The sequence below is a fragment of the Furipterus horrens genome, unplaced genomic scaffold (genome assembly GCF_987537825.1).
Source record: "Furipterus horrens unplaced genomic scaffold, mFurHor1.1.pri manual_scaffold_3, whole genome shotgun sequence".
Classification (NCBI taxonomy): Eukaryota; Metazoa; Chordata; class Mammalia; order Chiroptera; family Furipteridae; genus Furipterus; species Furipterus horrens.
Window position 1 is genome coordinate 190,258,946 of NW_028327173.1, and position 23,339 is coordinate 190,282,284.

The following is a 23,339-nucleotide window of genomic DNA, read 5'->3' on the forward strand; positions in this document are numbered from 1 at the left end:
ATCTTGGCTTTGCTCCACATCTGGGCTGCATACTGAATTACTAATCAAAAGGATAATAAAAAAGTCACTGAAGCAAAAGCCGCATGTAAATTCCTAATACTAATGTTGATAATTATATGCTGTTGCCTGGAGGGAAAACTTGAAGAGAGGCCATTGGTATTGTGTCAAGGGCCTTAGCCTGGGCACAACGAGACCTGAGTTCTAGTCTGGTCTTTGCCATTAATTGGCTGTGTGAATTTAGGCAGCTACCTAATCTCCCTGGGCCTTTGCTTCTTTAGGATTCTAAGCCTCTTCAGCAACTTTGAAGAAACTGTGGGGCAATCAGCACCATGTGAAATGTGTGTCAAAATGGTGGACTAACATACAGTAAGAGTTTCCTTTGGAAAAATTACCTCTTATCCCTCACGAGATAGAGGGGTTGGCTCAGAAACTGAAGGATCTATAACTAGGTCAAGTTTTCATTCCATTTTCCACTCCCTTCCTTTCTCCATCAAGCATGTCCTGCTTTGTAAGGAAGGTCAGACTGCCACTAAACTCTAAAGAATACAAAGTATAAACCCTAGTCTGGGCCCTCGAAGGAGCTGCCATGAGGTAGAAAGACAGGTTAACCAGCAATTCCAGCACATTGAGACAAATGCTATTTTAGGGTAAGTGAAAAGTGCCCAGAGAAGGAAACAATTGGCTCTGCCTGGGAGGTCCCTGGAGGCTTCTTGGAGGAGTTGACATTTGAGCTGAGTTTTTCTAAAGGATGAGACATTCACCAGGAAGATCAGGAAAGGAGGAAATTCTGGGTAGAAAGGCTGAAGTGAAGAAAGGCTGGTGAGAAAGCTACGGTACCGTCCAGGAAAAAGATGGTGAGAACAAGGCAGAGTCAGTGAGACGGAGAACAGGAGATGGGCTTGAGGCACCTCTCGGGGAGAACAGAGCGGAGAGATGAGTTGTGGGGAAGGGCTAAGGCATCAAGAGTAAAGTTGGGGCTTCCTGCTTCTGAGGAGCTAATGCTTCCTGTAAGAGGGCATAGGGAGGGGAACAAACTCTGCTTACCTTGTAATGCTGTTGAGTGCCTTAAATCCCTCAGTTGCTAGGTTTTTACACTGTCTGTTTTAATCTTATTCTACCTTTAGTTTTTAGGAATTTTTCTTTTCTTAAAGTATATTTTATTGACTATTTTGTTACAGTAGTCCCAGTTTTTTTCCCTTTGCTCCCCTCTGCCCAGTACCCCCTTTCCCTTCAGCAATCCCACACCCCTTAGTTCATGTCCATGGGTTGTGCATATAAGTTCTTTGGCTTCACTCTTTCCTATATTATTCTTAACTTCTCCCTCTCTATTTTGTACCAACCGATTATGCTTTTTAATCCCCGCACCATATCCCCATTTCTCCCCCTCCCCCCTCCCAGCTGATAACCCTCTAAATGATCCCCATACCTATGATTCTGTTCTTATTCTGGTTTGCTTAGTTGGATTTTGTTTTTATTTTTTAGAGTCAGTTGTTGATAGTTGTGAGTATGTTGTCATTTTAATGTTCATAGTTTTGATCTTTTTCTTAAGTAAGTCCCTTTGACATTTCATATAATAATAGCTTGGTGATGATGAACTCCTTTAGCTTTATCTTGTCTGGGAAGCACTTTATCTACTCTTCCATTCTAAATGATTGCTTTACTGTATAGAGTAATCTTGGTTGTAAGTCCTTGCTTTTCATCATCTTGAATACTTGCCAGTCCCTTCTTGCCTGCAAAGTTCCTTTTGAGAAACCAGCTGATAGTCTTATAGGTACCCCTTTGTAGGAAACTCTCTACTTTTCTCTTGCTGCTTTTAAGATTCTCTCTTTATCTTTCATCTTTGGCATTTTACTTATGATGTGTCTTGGTGTGGTCCTTTTTGGGTCTAGCTTGTTTGGGACTCTGTGCTTCCTGGACTTACATGTCTATTTCCTTCCCCAAATTTGGAGAGTTTTCCTTCATTATTTTCTCACATAAGTTTTTAATTTCTTGCTCTTCCTCTTCTCCTTCTGGCACCCCTATGATTCAGATGTTGGCACATTTAAAGTGTCCCAGAGGTTCCTATGCCTTTCCTCATTTTTTTCAATTCTTGTTTCCTCATTCTGTACTGGTTGACTGTTTTTTTCTTCCTTATGTTCCAAATAATTGATGTGAACCCTGGTTTCAGTCCCTTCACTATTGGTTTTTTGTGGATTTTCCTTCATTCCATTTAGCATAGCGTTCACTTCTTCCCTTATGCGTTTGCCATACTTAAGCATATCTGTCAAGCCTGTGAGCATCTTTATCACCAGTGTTTGAACTCAGCATCTGTTAGGTTGGCTATTTCCTCATATATTAGGTTGGCTATCTCCTCATCGCTTAGTTCTCCCACTGGAACCTTGATCCGTTCCCTCTTTTGGGCCATACTTCTCTGTCTCCTCATCTTGACAGACTCCTGTGTGTGTTTGCCTCTGTGTCTTAGGTAGAGCTGTAACTGCTGTTACGTTTAAGGGGCAGAGCCTTAGAGATTCAACAGTACAGGGCAACCCATTTCACCACGTTGTGGCACTGTTTGTAGGGGAGGGGTCTGAGAGGGAACAATGGTGCTTGCTCAGCACTCGCCCCTTTTCCAGGCACCTCTCCCACTTCTGTATGGGACTGGCACTTCTCTAGCTGTTGCCCTGGCTGTCGTTCCCAGAGTCGTTGGGTCTGCGGATATTCTAGGACCATGGGGGCCCTTTAAACAAGCGGCTTTTGCTGAGAGACTGGCAGTTTCTTCCTCTGCCCCAACCCCCACTGGCCTGCACAACCAAAAGCAATGAGGCCTTATCTTCTCCGGTGCTGGGATCATGAGCTGCACAGTCTGGTCTGGTGCTGGAAGTGCTCCCCAGGTGTCCCTCCCTAGTTTTTAAAACACGTGACTGTGCTTTCTGCTGGCCTGCTGCTATTGCCGCTGGTGCTGCCACTACCACACCATGTCCTTTTTGTCCTGGCTCCTCCATGCAGCTCGACTTTCTGGAACTTCTGGTTGTCTCTAGATTTCAGGTAGTTGTATTCATTCTTAGTTGTGGAAGGAGATGCAGCGTGTCTGTCTAGGCCTCCATCTTGGCCGGAAGTCAGGAATTTTTCTTAAGCACCCCTAAATCTCCCACCTTATCTTGAATGTCTTAATGGAAAAGGGAAAGGTTTAGGCTTAGTTCAGGGTTGTCCAGAGCAGCCCTGGAAGTCTTCCTGGAGGAGAAAGCACGTATCCTAGCTGGGACCAAAGCAAAGTCCATAGAAAAGGGATAGAGTAGGCACTGGGTAAAAAATTTGGAGAAGGTGCCTTTATGTCCTGTTCTGCTCCCACCCTCTGATATTCCTCAAGCAGAATCCAACACTATAGGCTCTGATTTTGTTGGAGTCAGTTCCAGTTGCTAATTTCTTTCCACCTAGGGACTCTCCTTCATAAGCTTTTTCACGCACAAACTCTTAGCTCTATCAGGAATTGATTTGCTCACATATTCCCTAGGGAATATAAATCAGTGTGGGGAGATCTGTTTCACCACCTGCATTAATAGGCCACACATTGGAAAAGATGGTCTCCATAAGAAAGAAGGTGAGCCCCAGCTCAGCCCAGCGAGCTCAGTGCCTCCAAATAAAGCTCATGGTCAAAGCCACATGGATTTCTGGGTATAAACAGGTAGTGGAAAACAATTCTTGACTCTGAACTCAAGAGAGAACCCTGGAGATTCTCTCTGCTTCTGAGTCAGATTCTTTGGTTAGAGGTAGAACCTACCGCATCCAGCAATAGGATCGGTAGTTTGTTGCTTAAACTTCTTTGGGGGGCTTTGGAAGTATATTACCATACTGATCAACTCCAGGGAAAGATGAGGAAAGTTCTCAGAACCAGTCCTGCCCAGCTCCTGCTTTCCCACTACACACAGGCTCACTCAAGCCTGGGAAGAACAGGGGAGTTAATGCAACTTTTAGAGGCAGATACAGAGCATGAAGTGGAGGAGCAGGGCAGCCCAACACAGCAGAGCTCGGAACTCCATCACCGTCAATTCTGGCATCCATAGGCTGTCTCGGGGCATGTGAGCATTGCTCGCTGGTAGAGGAACACTCACTGTGTGCACTTCCCCACTTTTCATGGAGCAAGGATGTGTGGATGTTATCTCTGGGGGTATGAATTATCAGCAGGGGCAAGCAGATTGATTAGGTCTTTCACCTGATGTAATAATGAAAATAAAAATAAATGGAAAAATAAGAATGTTTTTTATCTGCCTTACACTCTACGTTTTTTGAAGCATCTGCTCAGCCACTATCTCATTTGATTCTTATAAACATGTGTCATTTGCAGGTTACAGGTGAGGAACATGTGTCCCAGAGAAGTTAAGTAATTTCCAACTTGGAAAAAATAATCAGCAATCAATACCCAGTGAAAGGGAAGAGACATGAAATTGATGCATGATCCTGCCTTTTCCCTGTACTTGAAGCTACAGCCAGCCAGGTGAGGGGAGCTGCTATGATATAGGACCTGGGATTCTGTGTGTAGAGTAGTATATGCTTGTTCCAGAGGTGACTTTCTGAGGAAAAACTTCTCCCTCTGTGTAGAGGAAAATGCTTCCCACTGATAACCACTGACCAAGCACTTCATGTATTTAGGGAACAGAGTAGATTCTGAAGGTACAGATTTAAAAGATATGGCCCTGGTCATCAGAGACAAGATTATTTTAGCTGTGGAATAAGGCCAAATATATACAAATACAAAGAGGTGACAAGTCTGAGTTCTCTAACAGTGCGCTGCCTTCCCATATGTTGTTCTGTTCCTTGAAATCACCCACCACATCCACGCAGATGTCCCTAAAATCTCAGCTCAGGTATTTCCACCTCAGCCTGGTCTAGATCTTCCTCCATTAGCTTCCTGTAATATTCTGCATTTCTCTACCATAGCACTCAACAAACTACTTTGGTTTTTAATCTTTACCTGAGAATATGTTTGTTGATTTTAGAGAGAGAGAAGGGGGAAGTAAGAGAGAGAAAGATCGATGTGAGAGAGAAACATTGATCAGTTGCTTCCTGTACAGAAACCGACCAGGAATAGAACCCTCAATCTGGGTATGTGCCATGACCAGATCGAATCTGCAACCTTTTTGACATATAGGACAACACTCCAACCAACTGAGCCACCCCACCAGGGCTCAACACTGTACTTTTGAATCTTACTTGCCTCTCCCTCTTAGCCGACTCTGAGCTTCAGGGAGAAGGATAAGGCTGTGTTGTTCATCCTTGGTATGCAACCTGGCATAAATAGACACTTTATAGATATCTATTAATATAAGAAAATAAAGAAAAGCAACCATTCTGCTGCTACTGCCTCCAGTATGTAAGCTGTAAGGTCCCTGCAGTTCTCACGTACTGTGACTTTATGCTTGCCAGTTGAGACATTATTTTCATTGGGCCTGGATATGACTTCACTTAGTAGTAAAGAAAACCACATCATCCACTCTTCTTTTTCCCCTCAGGGACTTAACAATCCCAGCATGAACAACAGTGGCAATCTGTGGCTTACTTCATCTCCCTTTTATTGGAGTGACTGGGGCTGGCAGGAGTCCATTGGGAACCTCATGGCCACTTCTAACAAGATCTCTGACTTGTTACCTGGTTGCTGGTGAGGGCATCAGAGTTTTGCTACCCCAAGATGTGCCTCTTGGGACACTGATTTAATCCTGTTATTGAAAAACAAATGACTCAGAGAGAAACTTTGACCCTCCCCCTTTCTGCCTAAAGCAATTCAGATTTTGTTAAAAACCTGCTTCAGGAAGGGAACCTTAGCATAATCACTTTAGAATACATGAATTAGCACATATGTGACAGACAGGAAGAAACCTAGCAAAGCCCATTTCCCCTGTGCCCCATTGTTTCTGGATGGCCCAACCAGAATTGGTTTGCCCCAATGTTTGCTCTTTCCACTACCTGTGAATTACCTACTTTCCCTTTGGAATCCCAGACCCCTGCCCTGCTTCTCATTTGTCTGGAATGGCACATCAGCCTCAGGTGACCAATGTATTTCTGATCTCACATCTTATGACGCCCCCAGCATGTACATCTATAATAAATTTTGTACATTTGCTCATGTTAATCTTGTCTCTGTTAACTTGGTTATTAACACAGCCAAATGAATTAATTTATTTTTTATTTTTCTTTTCTTTTCAGGGGAGAGCACAAATGCAGTCCCACACTGCCACACATTATACAGCAGAGTTTCCCACGTTTGGGGAAATCACAGGGGTCAGCATATCTGGGTGCAATGGATAAGCCTCGCCTTGGGAAAACCACCTTTATGACCATGGCATCTCTCCCCTGCCAGGTAAGTATACCAGCTAGAAGAATTTAGAAGGTAGACGGAAGTTATTTTTTTTATACCCCACACTGGGGAGGGGAGGCTGAGAAAATCCAGGGGCTAGGCAAAACAGAATACTCAGGAAACGAAACAATTCAGAAGTATTTGCAGATTAGAAAGGCAAAGGAGCTTGATGAAAACCATCCTTCAAAATATCTGCCAGGCTTTTAATAATGTCAGAGGAGAAAAGCCTGGAGGAAAAAGATAAGAAACACATTTATTTCCTCTGCCCACTCCATGCTATCCCCCATACCTTGTGTTTTACTATTATAAAACAATGGTGGCATTTCTCAGGCAAGCTGCATTGTGTCAATCCTACGTGTAGGAAAATGGAGTCCAAGAGATTAGAAGAGTTGTTGAGCAGCTCCCATGGGGTGTGTTGCTGTCCGTAGTGCTGAATTCCCAGGAGTACCCAGAGGCCTCTGAGTCTTAGCCAGGCTCATCTACCCCCACAGACGACCTAGCCAATGACTGATAGGAAGAAATTGGGCTGTGGGCAAGGAAGACTCAAGAGCCTATCTGGAAAGATGGGTTTACAATGCAGATGTTTTTCAGAATTTTATAGATTTTAACAAAGTAATATGGTGCATCTACCATATATTATGTAAAATCCTCAGTGAGGTCCCAGGCAGAACCACATAATCAAGCAATCAATATTTCCTCAGGAAAATGTATGACTAGTCATCTCAAGTGTGATCAATAAAGACATTACATAGCCTCATGGGTCTTCCTCCAAATGAATTCATTCACCTTAGACTTTTGGTCTTAAGAGTGTTTTGGATTTCAGAATTTAGGTTGAGGGATTACTCTCCCACATGGGTTCCAGCCCTTGGGTTTCACATTGGGTCAAACTGACCTGCAAAAATTGCTATGGTTTATCTGACTTTCTAGGCTTGTAACTTTCCTGACTGGGGTGCATAATAATGGCTACTAGCCCTATTGATTGCCCATTACCTGCCAGGCTCTGTACTAAGTGTTTGACATGCATTTATTGTTCTTATCTTTATCACTATCCTAGGAGGCAGGATTTCCCCCATTTCACAGATGAGAAAACTGAGGTTCAAAGAGGTTAAATAACCCACCTAAAATCATAAGCTGATAAACGGTGGAACCAGAGATTTGAACCCTGATCAGATTCCAGTGTTTGCATTGCTTTACTACTCTTAACTTTGCCTTCATTTGTAAAGGAGTTAGTTTGATTAAGAAAAAGGAGATAAATTGCTGCCAGTTGAGTTTGTGGTGGGTATTTAGTTAACTACACTGTGAAATGACATATATCTACAGTTACAGTATACATTTCAAATTTTAGAAAATTAAATAATAATTGATCATGAAGTAGAGGAGTGACGAGTGAAAGGTTCCTTCCTGTCCCCCCCCCCCATTTTATTTGGTTTTTCTTTACATTTTTAATCGTTATTTATTTATTTATTTTGGCGGCTTTCTATTTATGGCCTTCCCAAACCTACTTCCAACAGACTAATGTCTTATTGTGTATGATTCCAGAAGTACTTATGTACTTTTTAGTTATATATAAATCATACATAGCTTACCATGGATTTTTTGCCTTAATAATATATCTTTCCATATTTGAACATACAGAATACATCATTTTTGTTTTTGTTAAACTAGTTTTTAGAATAAAATTATAAATGTATTAGGCAAACAGTGGTGAAAAAATGTTTTTTTGAAAGTACTTAATATAGGGTTTAAGAGTCTAGGCCTAGAGCATTAAAAAAACTTTTTAAAAAAATTTATTTATTTATTTTTCGAGAGGGGAAGGAAGGGAGGAAGTAAAGGAGAGAAACATCAATGTGTGGTTGCCTCTCGTATGCCCCCAACTGGGGATCTGGCCTGCAACCCAGGCATGTGCCCTGACTAGAAATCAAACCAGTAACCCTTTGGTTCACAGACCAGCACTCAATCCACTGAGCCATTCCAGCCAGGACTAAAAAAAAAATTTTTATTGATTGATTTTAGAGAGAAAGAGGAAGGGAGAGAGAAGGAGTGAAACATTGATTTGTTGTTCCACTTATTTATATGTATTCATTGGTTGGTTCTTGTACATACCTCGACTGGGGATTGAATCCACAACTGTGGTGTATAAGGATGACACTCTAACCAACTGAGCTACCTGGTTAGGGCCAACCTAGAGCATTTTGGGTCCAAACCCCCACTCTGTTCCTTATAAACTCTGTAATTTTGGATAGGATAAATTACTTAGTCTCTCTAAGCCTCAATTTCTGTATCTGTAAAGTAAAGTTAATTGTGATACTTCCCTCAGGGAGCTGTATAATGCAGTTTATGAGTTTAGCAGTTTAGACCTTTGCCTGGGAAAATAAATTATACACCTACTGCTTGAGTAGATGCATAGAGGTGCCCCTAAATTTGCTTGTAGGATAGCCCTAATTTATACCACTGAGCTCTTTTTCCTGGAAAGTGATAACAGGCGGATCTAGGGATCTTTTGTTTTCTGTTCTTCTTCCATCACAAACTGACTACAGTCAAAAAAGTTTGGAGGTCATTGCTCTTGGCAGATTGGACCTTGGACCTTGGACACTAAGCTCCTGCCTTGGGAAAGGAGGCAAGGAGGACAGAGTGGATTCAGGGTGTAAAGCATTGAGTTTGGAGTTAAAAGTCCTAACCCTAAACCTGCCACCATCTAGCTGTGTTAGTTTGGACAGATCACTTCTCACCAGACGATTTCTAAGTCACATTCAGCTCTAGAATTCTAAGATTCTGTTCTGATTTCCAGGATTCTGCTTTTGATTTCTAGGACTAGGCAGATGTGGCTACAGGGAACTCTTGTTCTTAGAAAGCTGCTGGTTAATCCAGTTTTGGTATTTAGTCCACTTGAAAAGCAGAGTTCTGCTTAAGTATTACAAGCTCTGGAGTTAGAAAAGCAGTTCCAGATTTTGATTCAGTCACTGCTTAGCTGGGCACATTACTTAACCTCTCTAAACTTCAATTTTTTTCATTATGTAACATGGGTTAATAATAGTGCCTGTCTTAAAAATAGTACCTATCTTTTTAAATCCTTCATTCTACAAATGCTTGTAGGATGCTCACTGTAAACCAGGCACTGGGTACAATGATCAGAAATACCAGATGTAACTTACAGTCAAGTGTCGAACACAGACAATGACTGAACAGTCATACTAACAAATATAAAATTGCAACTGTGACAAGTGCAGCTAAGAATGGCAACATGGTATTTTAATAACCCATAATAAAGGGATATGATGGAACAAGAAATTTTAGATCAGGTTTATCTGGGAAGGTGATGTTTGAATTGAGCACTAAAGAATGAGGATAGCTAACTAGATAGCTAACTAGAAATAGGATGTGCAAAAGTCCTATGGTGCAGATAAGGAAAAAGGCCAATGAGGCTGGAGAGAAGAGAATTAAAGGAAACCAAGGATCAAGTAAGGGTGGAGAGATAAGCAGGATCTCACAATGTTTTGTTTTTATTTTTTATATTTTTAAAGAATTTATATTTATTTTTAGAGGGAAGGGAAAGGAGGGAGAAAGATAGGGAGAGAAACATCAATGTGTGGTTGCCTTTCACATGCCCACAACTGGGGACCTAGCCTACAACCCAGACATGTGCTCTGACTACAAATCAAACCAATGACCCTTTGGTTCACAGGCCAGCACTCAATCCACTGAGTCACACCAGCCAGGGCTGTTTTTAACCCTAAAATCAGTGGCAGGATACTGAGGGTTTAAGCAGGGACTACTATTATCAGGTTTGCTTTTAGAAGAGACCTTTAGCTAAGAATCAATTTGGGGGAAAGTTATAAATGAGTTTAGGCATACCAGCTACTGTGGTCCAGGTGAAATAAGATAGCAGTTTAAAATGGGGTGGAAATAGAGAGAAGTAAACATCAGCAAGTCATTTAGGAGATAAAAATTGACAGGATTTGGTAATAGATTATATGTACAGGGCACGGTGAGGGTATTGAGGGAGAGGAATTTGTCAGGAAAGATGCTCAGAATTCTGATTTGAGCAATTGGATGGCGAATAGTGCCTTTCTCTAAGACGGACTCTCAGAGAATCAGCAGGTGTGAGGAAAAGAACCTGAGTGACTTTGGATTTGTTGGCTTGAGGCGTCCTTAAGACATTCAAGATGAGTTGTCCAACAGGCAGCTGGATGTGTGAGTCTGAACTAGAAATACACATTTGGGAAAAATTAGCAAAGACAGCAATTGACACTGTGCATATGAAAGCGATGCCCAGGAATCAAGAATAGTGTAAAGAGCCCTGGCTGGGTAGCTCAGTTGGTTAGAGCATCCTCCCCATATGCCCCATTTGCCAAGGTTGTGGTTTCATCCCTGGTCAGGGCACATGCAAAAATCAACCAATGAATGTATCAATGAGTGGAACAACAAATCGATGTCTCTCTCCCTCTCTCTCATCAATAAATTAAAAAAAAAATTAATAGTGTGAAAAGGAAAAGGCCTGGGTCTCAACCTTAAGGAAACCCAACATTTAATTGTTGGGTAACAAGAATGAAACTGAAAAGGGGACAAGGGGGAGAGGGAGATGAAACCAAGCCTGGAAATCGTGGGTTACAGAAGCGAAGGGAAGAATGATTCATGAAAGGAGTGCTCAGCCATGTGCAAGATAATGAAAGGTCAAGTTAAATGAGGACTGAAAGGTGCTCATTGCATCTGACAACACAGACATCACTGGTGACCTTAGCCGCAGCTGTGGATATGGAGTGATGGGGTGGAAGCCAAGGTTGAGGAGAGAGTGGGAAGTGAAGAAATGATCTTAGTGAATATAGAAGTGTTTCACAACTGTGAAGGGGAGGAGAGAGATTTGGGCCACAGCCTGAGATTCTTAGAAGGTGCAAGTTATATATATGATGGGTATAAAATGCTTAGGACAGTCCTTGCCCTGGTTGAACTGGGACTGAGGGTATTTGCCTTAGAGAAAAAGACATGACTTATTTGAATGATCCAGGTACCTGACTTTAGAGCTTACACATGACATTAGTGAAGCGTGCATCCTAGAACTACAAATGAACTCAGCCCTCTTGAAAGGGAGACCAGGAGTACAGCTGGGAAGGGAACAGACTAAAGCTACTTTCTTCAGGAATCACATGGTCCCCAGGTCAGGCAGGGTAAATAGAGTCAATAACTGTGGTCAGGGGTGAAGGGCAGGGAGGCTTTTTTCCCCATGAAGGTCAAACCTCCAGAGCACCTCTTCTTCTTCAGTGTAATCCTGTCAAAAGCCATGAAGCTTCCATCAACTACTTTAACTCACTGAGGACTCTCAACTCCTGTAGCGCTTAGGGCCCTATATTATTTATCAATTGTTTAAGTGAAACGCCAATGGATAAAATGCTATTTATTGGAAGGAATTTATTTTATAAGTTCAACTTTTGTTATTTATTAAAAGGTGAGTAAGTGAAAAAAATGAGACTGTTCTGATAAGTTTTTTTAAAGGAAATCAGGAGTTCTATCAGCTTCAGAAATCAACATGTTTCTTTATTTTGTTTTGACTGTAAAACACTCTTCAAATCCTGATTTATTCAGATCAATAATTGTGGATAACAAGTGTGTTTTACCTTGTAATGCCAGGATGTTCTTTAATTAATCAAAAATGACAGAAGGATACTTATTCTAAGGTGCACAAAAATAGGCTAGTTGAGGATGCCAGACACTTCAGTTCCTCCCCATACGCCACTGGTGCTGGAGCTCAGAGGGAGTGAGTCTGATTTCTTGGAGTCACAGAGCTCTCAGCATATTGTGAAGGCTACTTTCTCAAAAACATGATGGTCCTCATTGAAAACGAAGCATTTAAGCAGCTCCTATGTGACAAAAATGGCGAAGGAACAGGCCAAGATGTGCTCCAGGACTTACAGAGGACGTTGGCCATCAGGATTCAGTCAATCCACTTGTCATCTTCCAAAGGCTCCGTTGTATGAAACAGTCAGGGCAGGGAGTGCTCCCCAGGGACGTCCCAGTTCTCCTGCTGCGTTGGCTTCACACAAAGAAACGAATTTCACCTGGCGTCTCCTTTAGGCTGGGCCATGGAGCTGCCTCTACTGCCTCAGCGTCCCTGGAATAAGCGAATTCAGCTCCCGTGTGTTCCTGTTGCAAAACGAAGGACATTCCACTGCTCTGCGGATCAGGGTGCAGCTGGGTGTGGAGCTTGAAAGTCAACATGGGGCAGCCAAGCGAATCCCATCTGAAAGCACCCCTGGGTAGTTGAAGATCTATTGCGGGGGCCACAGTCAAAAGGTTGGATTGGGAACTAAAGGTCGTTTGGGTTCCAGATCGACAGCTGGAAAACCTAACTGCAGAGAATTGTATTACACACTGAGGACCTTAGTCACTGCAGTTCAGCATGAGTCAACCATGAGAGCATTACCAATAATGAAGAAATAATTTGTCAAATTTTTAGGGGTGGGAACTTTTTAAAATGTTCATAAGATAAAAACAGGGCAGCCTTGTAGTTTAAAATATATTTCTAAAAGCATAACAGTTCATTTTCAACTGAATTGTGTTTAGGGATCTGTGTTTTGAGATTTCTTTTTCTTTAAAAAACAAAACAAAATGAAACAGTAAGTCACAGGTCCATACTGTATAAGCCTGCATCTGACAAGATATTGCTGATATTCTAGACAAAGTGAAATAATAATCTTGCCTTAGTGATCATGGTTACACAAAAGAGGTGCACTGCCAATAATTATCTCTAACTCAATAGTTGAAAACAACCTGCATGCTAATTGTGGTTTCGGGGTGACATTAAAACAGCCCCACATAACAAATCATGCATTTGCATGGGCCCGAACCTGTGAAATGTTAGGTTTGTGCTTCATTTTTGCCAAGGTAAAAAAATGTTCCATCACTTCTTGCTGATAGTCCATTTGGTGAAATGAACATACCCATTTCTTTTCCTAATTATGAATGATTCTGGGATGCTTTTGCAGAAATGTGTTCCTGGATGATGCTGAATGGCGAGTGGGTGGGTGGGGGGGCACGTCAGAGAATTTACTGGTAATCCAGAGTTTTCTCTGTATTCTCAGAAGATGTTAATAGTTTGTTACTAGCCAGAGAATATGACTATGTTAGATTATTTTTAAAGATGAAGCCTGTATGATAGGATGGATTCTTTCTGTATCGAGAGTGTACAGTATAGGGTTATCTATAATGAAAGTTTATAACGACAGGGTTCCCTTTGCTCTGCCATATATTAGAAGCAAAAGAGATTGGTGAAGTGCCACAATACTCCAAATAATTTTTGAGTTGCTGCCTTTTTTCTTGTCCTTTAATTTGAACCTTAGATACATGCAATGAAAACTAGGAGAATGTCTTGTACCCTTTGGGATGGCAAAGTTGCGTTGATAGACCTATTTCCTAGCATGCCTTTGGGAAGTTGTGCACAGACCCTAAATCTCCAAGGAGCTGCTGTTAATCCCTCCTACTCGCTCCCTGAGCCACTGTTCAGAGGACCGATGTCGTGCCATTTCATGGGTGTGACCCACGGGGAACCTGGGCCGCATCTGTCTTCAGTACCAGTTCTTCTGTGATGCTGATACACAGGCCTCTCGTCCACTTGGTCATTTGCAAACCTCCTCAGGCCCTACCATCCAATGAGGAAGGAAGAAATCTGCAGAGGAGTCCGTGTTACAGACGCATAGCACATGCGTGACTTGTCACTGTCTCCTGCCTCCTCCGTGCCCTCAGAGATGCTCCGTGGCTGTTCCCTTGACCGCGACGGACTACCCTGTGACTGTCTAATGTCACTCCAGGGCCTCTGGGCATTGGTTTGTACAGTGGCAACTCCTGACGGGCTTCTGTTATAGTTTGGTGTGCTTTCTCTGTCATTAAAAGAAATGAAGAAAAAAAAAAAAATAGGCTAGTTGAGAGAATAAGCTGGCTTTCAGTTTGTTAATGAGTGTGTGGAAATATATACATGACAAACTCTTTTATGAGCATTGTAATAACTGCTTCATTATATTTTTTATTTATTCCTCAAAACAACACTATGAGGTAATTATTATTATTATCATTTAATATATAAGAAAATTGAGGCTCAGAGAGATTAGGCAGACTTCTATTTCTGGAAACATGAACATCTATATACATTAAACTACCCTTCCACTGAAATCTACTAAAACTTATGGAGAAAAAATTTTTTAATTTACCCATGGATTATATATTTTTTCTTTTTTATTGTTTTTCTATTACAGTTGTCCCATTTTCTCCCCCATTGCTCTCCCCTCCCACCCACCCCTACTCCCAGTCAATCCCCACCCTGTTGTCCATGTCTGTGGGTTATTCATACTAGTTCCTGGATTCTATTTTTATCTCTTTATTTTCTCAACTTAGTTCAATGTTCTATTTTTTTTTTTAAGATTTTATATATTTTTTAGAAAGAGAGGAAGGAAGGGAGAAAGAGAGGGTGAGAAACGTCAATGTGATAGAGTAACATTGATTGGTTGCCTCTCACATGCCCCCAGCTGGGGCCTGGCCTGCAACCCAGGCATGTGCCCTGACTGGGAATCAAACCAGCAACCTTTCAGTTCACAGGCCGGCATTCAATCCACTGAGCCACACCAGCCAGGGTGAGAAAATATTTTTAATGTGCCAATGATTTGGCAAGAAAGTAAGGAATCTGCAGAGTAAGGAATTTAAGTAATTGAACAGATTGCTGAAGCTGGCTGTCACCCTGAAGATATCTCTCAATCTTAGTAAATTTAAGTTTGAGATTTTACAGGCTTCCTGGGCTCAGGATTCAGAGCCTAAGTGTTCCAAGGTTTTTGTGAAGTTTGAAGAAAGGGTAAAAACTAATTCACTTTAGAGTTCAAGAATATATGCATGAGGAATTTTCCTAAGAGAATCACCAAAAAAATGGTACAGAATGTACCTTCCAAACTATTACCAGAAACAAATGGAGTGAAAAAAATGTCAAATAATGCAAAAAAGTCAAGAAAAATAGGAAAAAAATACAGAAAGGATGAGACAAATAAAAAGTACAAAATACAACATAGAAATTAATTCAAATATTGTTGATTGTATTGCAATAAACATACAGGAACTAAAAGCTACAGTAACATATTCTCAAACTACATTAAAGAACAAACCCCAGCTCTATGCTATTTAAAGGAGACACATCAAAAGCATAAAAATACAAAAAGACAAGTGGAAAATAATATACTAGGCAACTGCTAACTAAAAAACCTCTGTTGCAGCTATATTAATCAGTCAAAATAAAATTTAAGGCAAAAATAAAAAATAACATAATCATATATAAAGAATGTCACTGCATCATGATTAAAACTTTAACTCACTAGTCAAACAATAACAGAAAAAATCCTAAACTTGCCTCAGCCAGTGGTGTGGCTCAGTTGGCTGGGCGTCATCCTGTAACCTAGTAGTTGCCTGCTGATTCCCATTCAAGGCACATGTCTGGGTTGCAGGTTCTCTCCCAGGGCCGGGGAGTGACTGGAAGGCAACCAGTAGATATTTTCCTCTCACACTGATGTTTCTTTCCCTCTCTTTCTCCCTCTATTTCCCTCTCTCCAAAATAAAAACAAATTTTTTAATTCCAAACTTATGTGTTCCTGATAACATAGCCTCAAAAGGAAACTGAGGCAAACAAGGTTAAATACAACATTTTGCCAAAGATTATATAGTTACTAATGGATACAGTCAGGAATTGGACCCACATCTTGAGACTCCTCGTTCTAGGAGTCCAGCCCAGCACCCTTCACCAGACTGAGCCATAGGGAGAGCAGAAACCCCAGAGTTAGGGGTTTCTAACTAGCTGTGTGACCCTGGACAATCATGTCCCCTCTCTCTGGGCCTTCATTTCTTACAAATAAAGTGAGGGAGGTAGAGTAGGTCATTTTAAAGAACCTTTTTAATTTCATGATTTTCTTGATTCCTTTTCCTTTTCCTATATATTCGTTTTACTTCCTCATCTGAGGACTTTTTTTTTCCTTTTTTCATTGTGTTTTTAGAGAGAGAGGAAGAGAGAGAAAGGGAGAGAAACATCAATTGGTGGCCTCTCGTATGCACCTGGACTGGGAATCCTGGGGATCAGACATGCCCAGACCAGGGATCAGACCCACAACCTAGGTATGTATGTGCCCTGACTGGGAATCGAACCTACAACCCTTTGGTTATACGACAACAGTCCAACCCACTGAGCCACACTGCCCAGGGCATGCTTCCATCTTATAAGAAGGGTCATTGGAACAGGGTGGTGGTTGTGGCAACGTGGTGTCACACAATTTCCTGCCAAGTTGGACCTGGAACCCACAGTCCAGCATCCTGGTACATTGTAGTGTTCATCAGTCAGGGCTGGGTGAGCACAATTAAACTTCCCAGGGAGGCACTGAGAGTCCCCACCACAGGATTCCAGGAGCCAGGGCCAAGCCACCGCATGAGTCACCAAGAGGAACCACTCAGCCTGTAGACTCAGGCTGAGGGGAGGAGAGGTCAGCCCAGAACCATTCAAAGTGAAGCCTCTCCAGGCGGTTACGCTTTTGAAAATGGCACTTAGAGAGATGCTATCAGGAGGCGTATTTAATGGGTTTTGGAAATTGGCTAATTTTGTCGCAACTGTCTGGATGTTGTCCAATGCATGCTAAGCATCTAGGACCAGCGTGGGCTTGTGAGTAGGGCCAGGGTGTCCAAAGCCTTCAGAGCGATGTGGCAGGGGAAAGGCAAGACAGAGTTGCTGCTCATTTCTAGTTGGCTGGAAAGACCCCAGCTAACCTCAGGCCACGAAGCTGTGTGTTGAGTCAATGCCCTCTCCGGCTTCACAGGAGTCACCCTTCCTCCTGCCTGCACTCCTTCCCCTTTCACATGGGTCCTCTCTCACCTCTCTTCTCTCCCTGGGCCTTCCCACCCTTGCCCATAGCCCCTGATTACCCCACTCCCCACAGCCGGCCCTGAGCAGAGTACTTGCAGTCACCTCCTCCCATGCCTTGGATCAATAGACCATCAATATCCTTCACTGAAAAGGAACATGTCGCTCCTCACACGCTTGATTCCCCAGGAATGGCTGTCCCAGCTCCTCCCTGGGCCCCTGGCACACACTCCCCACCCTCTGGGCCCTGCTTGTCCTCCTCCAGAGACATTGCCATCCAGCAGCTCCCTGCCTCACTGGTCACAGTTACTTTCTTTGGCTGTCTTCAGCTTGGGTGTTTATGTTTGTCTTCTCCCCTCCCCCTACTCTCTGTTCCTCCATTTGTTGCTGGATTTGGGTTTTCTGTAGGCTGCTTGTTAAGATTGTCCAGCAGAATGGGGCAGAAAAGAGGCCCAGAGCAAAGCTCACTTCCCCTCCCCACGTGTGACTCTTTCCCCTCTCCAAAATTTAGGATCTTCAGGGAAAGAGAGCCCCAGTTGCCTGCCGAGGCACATTATGTAATTTAAAGGGCCCAAGATTGGAATCAGAAGACTTTAGTTTTGGAACTAATTCTGAGAGAACTTTGGGTAGGTTTGTTAACCTCTCCCAGCTTCAATTCTCATTTATAAAACGGAGCTGTGATGACTGAATGAGAAAAGAATAGCTATCATTTACGGAGTATATTCTGTATGTCGGGCTCCATGCTGGGCCTTCTTGAATATTGATTGCATTCAAGCATGTTTCTGAAAGTGCTTTGTAAATTAAAAAATGCTGTGCAAATGCCAGTTATTACAGAGAAACCCAGAAGGTCACTAACGTATCCATGTGGCTCTCCTTTGTACCCAGAAAATAATTAAATGGGTGCTTTTGGACAGTTCCGCTAATAAGAAATTTTATACACATGTTATCTTATTGATCTTCACATGACTGCTCTGAAGTAGGTAGCGAATAGGATTAGCCCCATTCTATGGGTAAGGAGATCAAACCCGGAAACCAGCCTGGGGAACTCTCTTTTCTCCACTTTCCCCTACGTTCTCTCGTGCTCCCTGCCCTCCACTCCTCTCCTCTGCGGCGGGCTGGGGAATATACGTGTTTCATCTCTCTGATGGTAAATGGTGTGGGGGTGGGCGGGGGAGGCAGTAAGTGAATGTGTGAGTATCCATGTGCCACGGGCAGCATCTTGAACAATGGAATGAACTGCCAGGAGAATTTATTTGGAACCGTCAGGTGGAGCTCTGAGCACAGCAGGGTGCCCCCAGCTGGCTGGGGCAGCACAAGCAACACTGTCCTCAGAGGGAAGGGGACACAGTGGGGGCCACTCCCAGAGTCAGACTGTTGGCAAACTTGCTGTTGGTTAGAAACCACCAGGAAACAGGATTGCCTAAGAGAAGACATATGTCATATGGGAGCTTCTGAATGTGGGGCTCTGAGCCCAGGTGTCTAGCAAGGACTTGTTTTTACTCTCAGTTAACCTTGGGCCAAACCGGTCACCTCCCACACCACACCTGGCAACCCGCATCCTCAGGCCACAGGGCCGGACTGTGGCCCACGAGCCTGTGTGTGAACCTGAAGCCCCGTCCAGGCAGCCAGTGCTATTCCAGGCCTAGCTCTTTCCCTCTGGCCAGCAGAGGCCACTGCTAGTTCCTACACGGGTTGAGTTCAGGCACCAGCCTGCTTACCCAGACCAGGACTCCCTCAGAAGTATGAAGAATAATTAGGGATGTTGCTGACCACTTCAGAGAGGCTCCATTTCTCCCAGCAGCAATAACTCACTGCCTGGGTGGATTCTTTTAAAAGTTTTAGCCAGCTAAAGTCACCAGGACCCCACAACGTAGTCCCTTCTGTAAGGTAGGCTCTTTCTTACTCACCCTCATCTCTCTCTGAGCTTCCTCTTCTCACCTCCCATGGCCCTACTCCCTCTGAAATGGCCCCTGGGTTCTTCCTCTCTCCTCCTCCCATCTCGGGCCTGATGCACTGTGACTTGGTTTCCCTTCGGGCCATCTCAGGTGGAAGCTGTTCCTCTCTCTCAGCCCTTGGCTCAGGAGATGGGATGGTGGCCTCTGGCTCCACAAACCATTAAGCCCAACAACCCTCTTTCAAGAAAACCCATCTGCAGTGGGTTCCTGCTGCCTGCTTTTGCACTCGGCTCTTCCTTGGTGCTGTCATGGATCCAGCTCAGTCTTGGAAGACCTTGTTCTCCCTCTTCTGGGGACAACTTTACCAGCTGCAAGCCTAAATGTCACCATTATCTGGAATGATAGCGCATGTACATGGGCCACTCCTGCAACAGCTTGGCCTGCTGCTGCAGCCATCCACTCCATAGCCAGCCCTTGAACCGAGTCATCTTGGAGCTGCCCCGTCTTTGGAATGTTAAATCCAAACACCACACGGCAGGCCACAACCCGCGCCCTTGGCGCTCTCCACAGCCTTCCCTGTAACTGGCCTGTGATATCACTGGCCCTGCCATTCCTTGGCTTTCTCTCTCTCTCTCTCTCTCTCTCTGTTTTCTCCCCTCTCTCTGTTTTCCATTCCATCTTGGGCGAACCTGCGGTCCATATTCCATTTCTTCCAATAGCTCTTGCACTAACAGCCCTACCTCCATCGCCCCCTTGTCTTTTCACGACACCCTTTTGAAAAAGGCGAAGCCCAGAATTAATTCAATTATTTGTCTTCTCTGCCACTGGCCTCTGTTGGAGAAAAGTCAGACAGCTACACGGACTGGAGGGGACTACACTGTCAGAGCCTCCCCATCATAACCAGGCCTTCCAATGGCCCCGCATTTTCTTCCCTTTCCTTAGTCAACTCCCTCTCTGGAGCTCATCATCAGCGATTTCAGATCTTTTCCACTCTCCTCAAGACACCACCTTCCCCAGCATCTCCCCCCATGTTCTCAGCAGATAACCTTAGAGAAGGTAGGAGTCAGTCATCTGGCAGAAATTCCACCGACATCCTGACATCAGACAGACTTTATCCTTTCATGCTTTGTTCTCTGGTCACAATGGAAGGGGTAGGGGTCCAGATGTCCTTCTAAGAACTTGGGCTAATTCCTCTAAGTGCCTGGACCCTCTCCCTTTCCACCTCCTTGAAACCTCATTCAATTGATTTTCCATTCGCTTATCTCTTATCTTGCATTTCTTCCTCTCTGCCAGCTCCTTTTCATTAGCATTTAAACATGTTCGAGATTCACTCCTTAAAAACAAAACAAAAAAAACAAAACAAAACAATCCTCTCCCTTATCCCCACCTTCTATCTCAATCCTCTGTATTCATTGTCTATTGCTTGTGTAACAAATTTACTGCAACACTTAGAAACTTAAAACAGCCAACACAAAACAATACACATTTGTTATTTCACCCAGTTTCTGAGGGTCAGGGATCTGGGATCAGCTAAGAAAGATGGCTCACATCTCTCATGAGGGTGGATTCAAGATGGGGCAGCAATTATCTGAAGGCTGGGCCAAGGCTGAAGGACCTGCCTCCACCGCGGCTCACTCATGGTTGTTGGTGGGTGGCCCCCATTCTCTGTCATGTGAGCCTCATGATGTGGCAGCTAGCTTCCCCTAGAGTGAGTGATCTGAGGGAAAGTGGCCGAAATGTCGTTTACACTAGAATCTTGGGAGTGACATTCCATCATGTCTGCTATGGTCCGTGGGTCCCACAGACTGACCCAGATACCGTGTGGGAGGGGACGACAAGCGTGAAAATACCAGGAGGTGAAGGTCATTGGGGGCCATCTTGGAAGCTGGCTCCCATACCTCACTTCACAGCCAGACTTATTTGATGTACACTGGCTCTTGCCACATTTTGCCGCCACCTCTTCACTCACTCAGACAGTTCTCACTGAGTCCTCAGTGACTTCCTTATTTTGAAATCCAACGGCTACTTCTCAGTCCTTGTCTTAGGTGGCCTCTCTGCAACATTCCGCCTCAGTGAGCTGTTATTAATAGCCTCATTATTATTCCTGTCCAGTCTTGGGTTCCTCAACTAAAGGAAGAGGGGCGAGACTGGAAGAAAGTAAAGATAAGGCCATAAATTAATGGATATAGTAACTGAGATTCATCAGCCCCAGGAGGAGAAGCTTTATGGGTGGTCTGAGTATTGTTTTCAAGTCTGCAGAAGCCCCTTGTTCCTGTCTCCTCCAAAGACCAAATAGGAAAAGGTTAAGTTTCAGCAATGACAGAAATGACAGATCCAGGTTAGAGACAGAGAAGTGTTAAGTGTCAGGAATTAGCTAGAGCAATGCAGAATCTGATCAGCCAATTTTTAAAAGGAGGTTAGCATTTTGCACATCTGAGATGATTCCTGGGTAGACTGAGCTAAGGTTGGGCAGGTGTATTGGGTAACCCACTATACCCCAGGATCCACATCTTTCATGGCTGCATGAGGGACAAGACCACAGTGGAACTGAATTTAGAGCCAATCTCTTGTCCATTTCTGGTAGTGGAGTGTGATTGTGGCAACCCCTGGGCTACAGGATGGGTTCATTCTTGCCCACAGGGTCAGGGCCTTCCAGCTATAACTGCCTGTTTATGCCAGTCCTGAAAGAGGTCAGAGCCTGGGGTTATAGGTAGGGAGAAGTGCAGTAAGGACTGACTTGGTTTGGCATTTAGAAAAGGAGACCAATCAGCAAGAATAACCTTGGCTGAAGGAACTGTTGTTGCACCTCCTCCTCCAGGAAGCCCTCTCTGATATCTCCAGCCTGGCTTAAGGCTTTTTCTCTGTGCTCCCAAACACTTTGTGCTACCTTGGTCTTTAAATTAACTCTGTAGCACTGAAATGGTCTAAGAGTTTGTTGCTCTCCTCATGAAACTATGAATTTTTTGATGGCAAGAACCACGTTTTGTTGACAGCTGTCTGTGGGACTTGGTACAGGGTATAGACCACAGGAAGCACTGGGAAAATCAGTCTTGATTAACTGACTTAGGAAACAAAGCCTTGGGGCACTTTGTCCCCAAAGGAGACTTTAGGATATCCCAGGAGAAAGCCCTGGCTTTTTGGAACCACATTCCAATAGGATGACTGAAGAGAGAACCCAAGGAAATCTGGCTTCTTGTCCCTGCTCAGTCACTTATTAGCAGTAGACTTGGTTAGCCCATGACAATCCCTTCCCCATGCTTCAGTTTCTTCACCTATCAAAGGTGGGTGATGACCCCACAGATTCACACAGTTGTCCTGAACATCAAATGAGGTAATGGTTGTGCAGGCGGTGAAAACATCTAGAGAAAGGTCTTTAAGACTTTTATACAGAAGTAAGCAGTTATTAATAGTCTGATGATTATTCTTACCCAGAATACCAACGGAAAAGAAGCATGTGGGAGCCCCAGCCCCTGCACCCCACCCTTCCATACTATTTCTGTCCCTGGGAAGCAGGTTCTTGGAGTGGTAGTCCCCGCTTTGCCACTGTGGGGAAGGGGTGAATGTCGTGTAAAGCTGACACCCTCCAGCTCTCCAACCTGCCCCTCTTGGTGACTCTCACCAAGACACTGGCATACCAGCCATCAGGAGGGTTGCAGGCAGCATCTCATCTCTGTGACTGCCTTTGATCCTGTGGTGGTGTTAAGAGGTGCTCTGGTGACTCCCACCCACCAATTAGGCCCAGGTACAAGGGGAAGCAGCTTTCACTTCTCTTCTGCATTTCTGAGGAAGAGAGAGCAGCTCAAGGAGGCTCATCTGATCTCTCTTCTCACCTTTCTTCCCATAGCTCCTCCACGGCCTGAGGCTGACCCTGCCTGGGAGCTGGGGAGCTGTGTTCAGGAGTGGGGATAAATCCAGGTCTTTCTCTTCCCCACACCACTCACTTCCCTGCCACGCCAGCATGACATTTGTCCCCATCAACTGGCCCATGACCAGGGAGCAGCAAAGAGAAGCAGGTGGCCTGAGGATAGGGAGAAGAAATCCAGATGGGTGTGATCTGATGGTGACACCATCCTCATCCAGTTCTGGAAACAAAGTCCAGGTTCTGCCCGCTGCAGAATCCTCCAGGCCAAGCTCTTCAGTCTCCAAGCAGACCGCCTGACCTCCCCATCCCTGGGCTTCATCTTTCCATTTTGCTGGCCCTCACACTAACATGTGACCATCAGCATGAGGACAGAGCAGATCTGGAGGA

At 44.0% G+C, this 23,339-nt stretch overlaps 1 non-coding gene across 1 annotated transcript; it reads right to left on the reverse strand.

Moving 5' to 3' along the window:
* Positions 1–6,174: 6,174 nt before the first annotated feature.
* LOC150017042 (U1 spliceosomal RNA) lies at positions 6,175–6,339 on the reverse strand. The gene has a single exon (XR_016510350.1). It is a non-coding gene; the product is annotated as a U1 spliceosomal RNA (small nuclear RNA).
* Between the last annotated feature and the right edge of the window lie 17,000 nt (positions 6,340–23,339).